At 37.0% G+C, this 7140-nt stretch overlaps 1 protein-coding gene across 2 annotated transcripts in view; it reads right to left on the bottom strand.

Annotated features, from left to right (window-relative positions):
• LOC144963858 (uncharacterized) overlaps positions 1–1194 on the bottom strand; it is an 11782-nt gene extending 10588 nt beyond the window's left edge. For both annotated transcript variants that reach the window (XR_013643726.1, XM_078897807.1), the window contains exon 1: positions 1061–1194. The gene's annotated coding sequence lies outside the window, so the exon portion shown is untranslated. The remainder of the gene's footprint in view (positions 1–1060) is intronic.
• Between the last annotated feature and the right edge of the window lie 5946 nt (positions 1195–7140).

Here is a 7140-nt window from a genome sequence, read left to right on the forward strand (position 1 = left end):
AATCAAAAGTAAATCAGTGAAATCAGTCAAATTGCAGTCCTGAAAATTTGGCGGTCAACTTTCTTTATCAAAGAAAACGTCCTGGTAATTGGCGATGCAGAAACTCTTGGCAAATTCTAGAGGTCGGTTTTAAACAAAAATGAAATAACTTTTAGGATAAAGATACATATTTTTGCAAGCCGGCAACAATTATTTCTGTAAATGCGCTGTGTAAACCGAAGCAATGCCTTTCGTTTTGCCGGGATCGATGAAAACGGTCTTGGCAAATCCTTTAATGGAGACAAAACATGATACCATGATTTTCTGTGAGATTGCACTACTTGTGTGACACATCTATCCAGAGGAATGTTCTTTTTTTTTTTTAAACAATACTCATATGGGTTCATTTTGGTTCAAAATTTACTCCCACTTCAAGCGATTATAATAAAATTGTAATCAACCTAATCATAAAATCAATTAGTAGAGCTACGCAAGAAATCACAAAATTTTAAAATAATTCATTTTGGCACCATGTTTCTGATTTTGTGTAAAATAATCAGTATTTATTCAATTAAAATGATCTTTTGAGAACACAATTTTACATATTTGATTTTTTTTGCCATGAGAATTTCAACATTGTAAGGAAGATAGAAAAGGAGGAGATCTCCAAACAAGGGACAGTTTGTTTGAATCACCCGGTATGTAGCGTTGATCTACAACTAAGTCGTGTGCGTTCCTTTTCCAAAAGACTGACCGAAAAATATTGCTGTTTAAACCTTCCGACAAATTAAGGTTACTTTCAAGCGGTTCAGATTCTAAATCTGTTAATAAAATTGCTATTAAAATGTGTTTATAATTTGTTATTCTATATAACTAATTCCTCGTTGGATTGTTTAGAAAGATGCATTTCAATTTCAGCAAATCTATTCGCAGGAAGTCATTCTTTGAATTTTGACAGTGTAGCTTTTCACTTTAAAGACTTTGTATTACTAAATCACTAATAGCATGCTGATAATATCCTTGCTGAGTTCACGTTGAAATAGGAATTTAGAGAGAAAACAATCCGTTTTCTGCGTCTTACCTTTGAAATAGAAGAGTGTCTTTCTCGAACGTATACTTAGTAAAAACAGAGATTAACAATGCTCGAGTATGTCACTAGCTGTTACTTAAATAGAAGGGCAACAATCTGTTTTGTTGGTAATAGGTGTCAATAGATGAATGACAGATAGCGTGTATAACAATAAAACTGGTATGTGGTAAAAAGTAATAAATATATGGATGCTTAAATAACCACACCCTTTGGCTATCCCACCTCCATATAAACCATTATTGCCGTACTCCGAAAAAACACGTATTTAAAATTTTCCGCCAGAAAACTCGTCCGTCAATTATCGATCGATTGAAGAAATGGCCCTCAAAAAAAATCTCAAACCTGGACTTCTGCGAAGTCCCATCCCAGGTTTGAGAGTTTTTGGTAAGATGACGATCATTTTAATCGATCGATATTTGAAGGAAGAGTTTCTGGCCAAAATTTATTTATTTTAAGTATGGCAAATAAGTCAGGGTATCGTCTGATTATGACCACACAACACGATTTGGGGGGGGGGGGGGGGGGGGGGGGGGGGCTTGAGTGATGATTCTCCGTCTCCGTCAATCTGATAATCGAAATGAATAAAAAGGGATAAAAGAGTGGTCATAAATTGAATTTCCCCAAAAGATTACAGGATGTCAGTTAGTTTAAACAGTAAACATGTTATGCGATCGATTTGATGAATATGTCAGATACTATTTTTATTTTATTTTTTTCTTTCTTTTTTTTTGTCACTTGGAATGGAAGGCGTGGGAGTGGGAATTTGTATACTAATTGATGAGCCAATGAATTTTTGGTTTACTTTTAAACATCTTAAGGCGCCCCGATGGCTCTGCGGCAAAATACCACGCATCACAAGCGAGGGGACCGGTATCCACCTCCCCCACCCCTCCCTGCCGGTAATGATTGGGTAGCTGGATCTGTTACATCAGACGGAAACAATTTTTCGACAGACAAGGGATCAAATAAGTCTTATCAAAACCAATTCAGCTGATTGAAGTATAAAATTTGGTTTATTTACTATTTGACAATCTGGTGACACCTTTAGGACATGTAAAACAAAATAAAACTTGCCATCCAATCATTTATATTTCGTACTCTGACAAAAGACATTTTTTCCATTTTGGTTTGAAAACATTTGATTTAACTTCTTTCAAGTATCAGGTTAGAGAATTTCTGGTCATGTTAAAAAAGATTATAACCTTCCGCCACAACATCATAAGACATCGTCGCCTATGCATTCCACGAAGGAATATAGATAATTCATCAAACAAGATGTTTGATGTCACCAGGAATCACCCTTGTTGTCCAAGTGAGCAAATTGGGGTTAATATTCTTGCCTAAGGAAAAAAAAACGAAAGTGCATGAAGCGGGGCTCGAACCCGGGACCTTCCTGGTCTGAATGCAATGCCTTAAACACTTGGCCACGTCGTTAAGTTAAGAGTTATTCTAATCGATGGATATTTGCAGTAAATTTCATTGCGTCCAAACAGAAAGAGATGCGATATTCGTATTGATAATTGAATACTTTTCCTCTTAATGGGATAAACGCAACCCCACCCACACCCCAACAAAAGATAAGAGATTAAAATAGATAATCAAAGGTATTTTTGGTTGTTGATTGTCTTTTAAACACGTCAGGTACTTTGAAGGATACATCTTTTTTGACGTTCAAATGCAACAGACCTGGCTGTAACAGAAATTTTAGATATTGCAGATTAAAAATTTGATAGTAATATGCTGGAATTGACTCACTACCTTACAGTCCCAAGATGAGAGAATTAACATTTTCATCAAACATACATCCATCATAGGGCTCGTTCAATGGTCTCGTTCTTGATATCGAGACAGACAAGAATAACTGAGGCGAGTGTTATTAAAAAACAAAAAACAAAAAAAACAAACAAACAAACAAACAAACAAAAAACAGAACCCCCCCCCCCCCCCCCAAAAAAAAAACCCAGAAAAAACAACAACGTGCTTTTCCTATATACAGATAGTTCAATGTTTATTAAAAACGATGTTTTGTCTCAACATTTGACTTGATTCTAGTGTTAGTTAATTAATTAGAGACGTACGAATGAACCTGAATAGATTCCTCTTTGTGTTGGATGGTTTTCCAGGACGTTCTGGCCACCCATTAGTGAATGAAATCTAATCTAAAATCTACCAGGGGGGCATCCCTGTAACTATTCCAGTCCAACTCATTGTGAGGGACGCCTAAGAAAAGGGCTCTTTACTCACATTTTCATACCACACTCAGATGTAAGATGAGTATTTTGCGGATAACAGTAACAGCGTTTTCTCAGTCGAAAGAAATAGTACAGTCCAACGCTTTAAAAAATAATTTAAAAATGAGCAATATCCACTAAACATGCTCAAAGCGCTTTACAAGGGGTCCCTGTCCAACAGCAACATTTAACATAAGACATGACGCCTGTAAGGCGATATTATAGTTTTTTCGGACAGAGACAACGCTGTTAACGGCCAGGTGCTCATTTTACACCTGAGTACGGTGAGAGAATGTGAGTAAAGAGCCTTTTCCAAGGACTCAACTATGCGCTGAGCGAGGCTCGAACCCAGGACCTTCCGATCCGAAAGCGAGTGTCATACCACAAGACCACACAGGCGCACAACGCTTTTCATGCTTTGTCTTACATGTTAAGTGTTGCTTTTGGTCTGGAACCCCTTTGAAACGTGTTTTAATCATATTCAGTGATTACTTCTCTTTACAAATGCTCACTTTTTTCTGAGTATCTCAATCTAATGAATACCCAATGTTCCCAAGCCATGATTAAAAATATAACCGTTCATTCACCGGGGTCACTGATGTTGTGTTGCCACACGGAGGCCAAGCAGATGGGCGAGATAATAATCTCCACCTTAAGGCTTTTCACACGCAATAAGAATTCGTTTGTATGATTAATAGAATAGAATGTGTTCATGCTCAATTTCTCCCATGTTATTGAAGACATCGACGATAATGACCAAAACGACAATAAGGTTTCAAGGTATATGATGACGATGACAGCAATCCTGGCGTTTTGGTGCTTCGTTGTTAATGCTGCTGCTGCCGCTGCTGTTGTTGCTGCTGCTGCTGATGATGATGATGATGATGATGATGATGATGATATGATGGTGATGGTGATAATCATGATGATGATGATAATGATGACGCTAATGATGATGATGATGATGATGATGATGATGATGATGATGATGATGATAACGATGATGATGTTGCTGCTGCTGCTGCTGCTGCTGATGATGATGATGATGATGATGATGATGATGATGTTGATGATGATGATGATGATGATGATGATGGAGAGGAATGAGAAAAGTCGGAAGTTTCGGGTTTAGAACTTCTGACGAGTAATTCTAATTAATCTATATACGAAGTAAAATGTTCCTGGCCAAAATAATCAAAGCTGTTTTGCCATTTTACAGCCAAATAACATTGTTACGATCAACCGAAACCAGGTATAAACACACCAATTAAACGCCCACAGAAATGGATGACCTAACCATCCTTTCATAATTTACCTTCTGGGAAATATGGAGCCCGAGATATAAACAATTAAATATAGATTTCTATCAATCCCTGTGCTCTGTGACCTTGTCATAAATCCTACTCTCATATCATTCGGTTTAGTTTTCAGGTCGTTAAAATGGAATGACTGAATCTATAGACTGTTGGGTAGATCGAATAAACAGTATCTCATATTTTGCCAGAGATCGAGAATGGTAAACAAAAGAAAGACAACATTTCAATTGAGCTTTATATAGCGCAATATCAACTAAATGTGCTCAAAGCGCTTTACAAGGGGTTCTTGGTCAACACCAAAATTTAACATGTAGGACGAGACATGCCGCCTGTTAGGCGATATTACAATTTTTCGGACACAGACAACGCTGTTAACGGCCAAGTATTCATTTTACACCTGATTACGGCGAGAGAATGTGAGTAAAGAGCCTTTTCCAAGGACTCAACTATGCGCCGAGCGCGAGGTTCGAACCCAGGACCTTCCGAGTGTCATACCACAAGAGCACATAGCCGAACATTATGTTAAGTGATAGATTGAACTCCCAATAAGTAGTTTTATTTCTTGAATCTCCGAATTCCCGAAGCTTGGTTGAGAGGAAACCATAGCTTTGTTGAGTTAATGGAAGGATAATGGTTTGAAGCGCCCTCAAGTTCCCTCCTCCCTTATTGTGACCAATTCCACGTTTAAGATGACACAAGCTTGAACCGGACCCTCTCGTTACAGTCTTTCACCCATCAATTAACTCAAGAAAACTGTGATTAAATAATCTTCACCCAGGCTTGTTTAACCAACAGCTGTTTAAAAAAAAATAATTGCAGCTATATTAAAATCGATAATAGATAATACTCGTAATTTATCGCCATTTTGTTTTTATATCCATAAAGTGACAGCTAGAACATGCTGTCAATTTTTTTCCAGCCTCACAATACTTATTGTTCCGATTAGATAGTGATATGTGATAAATCAAAACTAGATTTCAATTGGATTGTTTAGACGTGATTAGCAAAATAAACATGTTATATCTTAACATCATTTGTAAAATGCTCATATTATCTTCCTTATCAAGAAAATTATTGCATTTAGTCAAGAGCTTGAAAATCGCTTCTTATGTGAGCTGACCCAAAAAAGTCACAAACTAAAAAAGCACGCCACGGTAGGCCTATAGTAAGTCTTGGTTGCTTGCTGTACGAGGACGACATCGTTCAGTCTCCAGTAACTGGGATACTTTCAATGTCAACAAAATGGGAACCAATGTTATGAGAGCTTCAAATAGTAAGGAATATACGTGGAGAACGAATGACAGACCAAAAACTTGTCCTCTTCATATTGTCACTGGCTTAAAAAATGTTTAAAAATTACAGATCTTCAAAAGTACACATTTTGTAGGTAGAAGCTAAAAAAAAAAAACAAGCAAAAAAAAAAAATAATACAGAAGCAACCCCCCCCCCCAAAAAAAAAAAAAAAAACCCAACAAAAGAACACACACACACATACATACACACACACACAAACACACACACAAACAAACAAACAAACAAACAAAATAGAAAAAAAATACACGATCGGATCGGGCTTACGAGTTGTGGATGGGAGTTTCGCCCAAGACTTGAAGCAGGTTCGCTTCGAAGAAAAAAAAAACAACCCCCAAACGATTAGAAAGTAAAATTGACACAATTTTTCTGCTTCTAGTATTTTGAAGGACTGAAATATTTAATTGTGAAATCCGTGTGGTTCATCTGAAACACGCGTTCTGTTTCGTTTATTTTTGTTTTTGTTTCTTTTGTTTTCCCCGTTCAATTTGCGAGTGTGTTCAGTGTGGATACGTATGTTGATAAATCAAAGAATATGGACCACGTGGCTAGTACCTAGTGAATTTATTCGTGTGGCAAATTAAGGTTAAAGTTCAAATCGAAAACGGATGTGGTGCAAATTGAATCTTCTGTGTTGGAAAAGCATGAAGACTGATATTTACCAGAACAAAATAACCGATTTAGTCAAAGTTCTTACCAGGCCCAGTCTTATAATATTAGGCTAAAGCCTACGAGTCAGAGCTTAGAAAACGCTCATACGAACCGCTCTTCATGGTCACTTGCTTCGCTCAAGTTTAAGACAAAAAGTCTTTCACTTGGCAGTAAAGGACTAAATTTAGACACGTACATAAGAACGGGCCATGGTCGCACCAATTTTACATCTCTCTTGGTTTAAGGGGTAAGATATGGTTTTGAGGAGAGGTACATTGAGTTCATCTTGAAAATGATTAAACAAGGAATATTGTAGAATGGGTGTTGTTGAAATGTAGTACTGAGGCGTGTTTATTGCTAATTCTCCATTGAAAAGGACAGAACAAGGATCGGATACCATTCGGATTTTGTCCCGAGTTTGAAAATCCCTTCCTTGTCCGACTTCCTTAGAAATATGAGACACTGAAACAATAATTCAATATATTAATTGATTTAAAATCCCTCTCACACGGATAACAGAACCAGGTAAAGAGAAAGCAAGGAATAAAAGTAATACATACAA

This window comes from Berghia stephanieae, chromosome 2 (genome assembly GCF_034508935.2).
Source record: "Berghia stephanieae isolate SIO BIC M18660-M18661 chromosome 2, UCSD_Bste_1.3, whole genome shotgun sequence".
Lineage (NCBI taxonomy): Eukaryota > Metazoa > Mollusca > Gastropoda > Nudibranchia > Aeolidiidae > Berghia > Berghia stephanieae.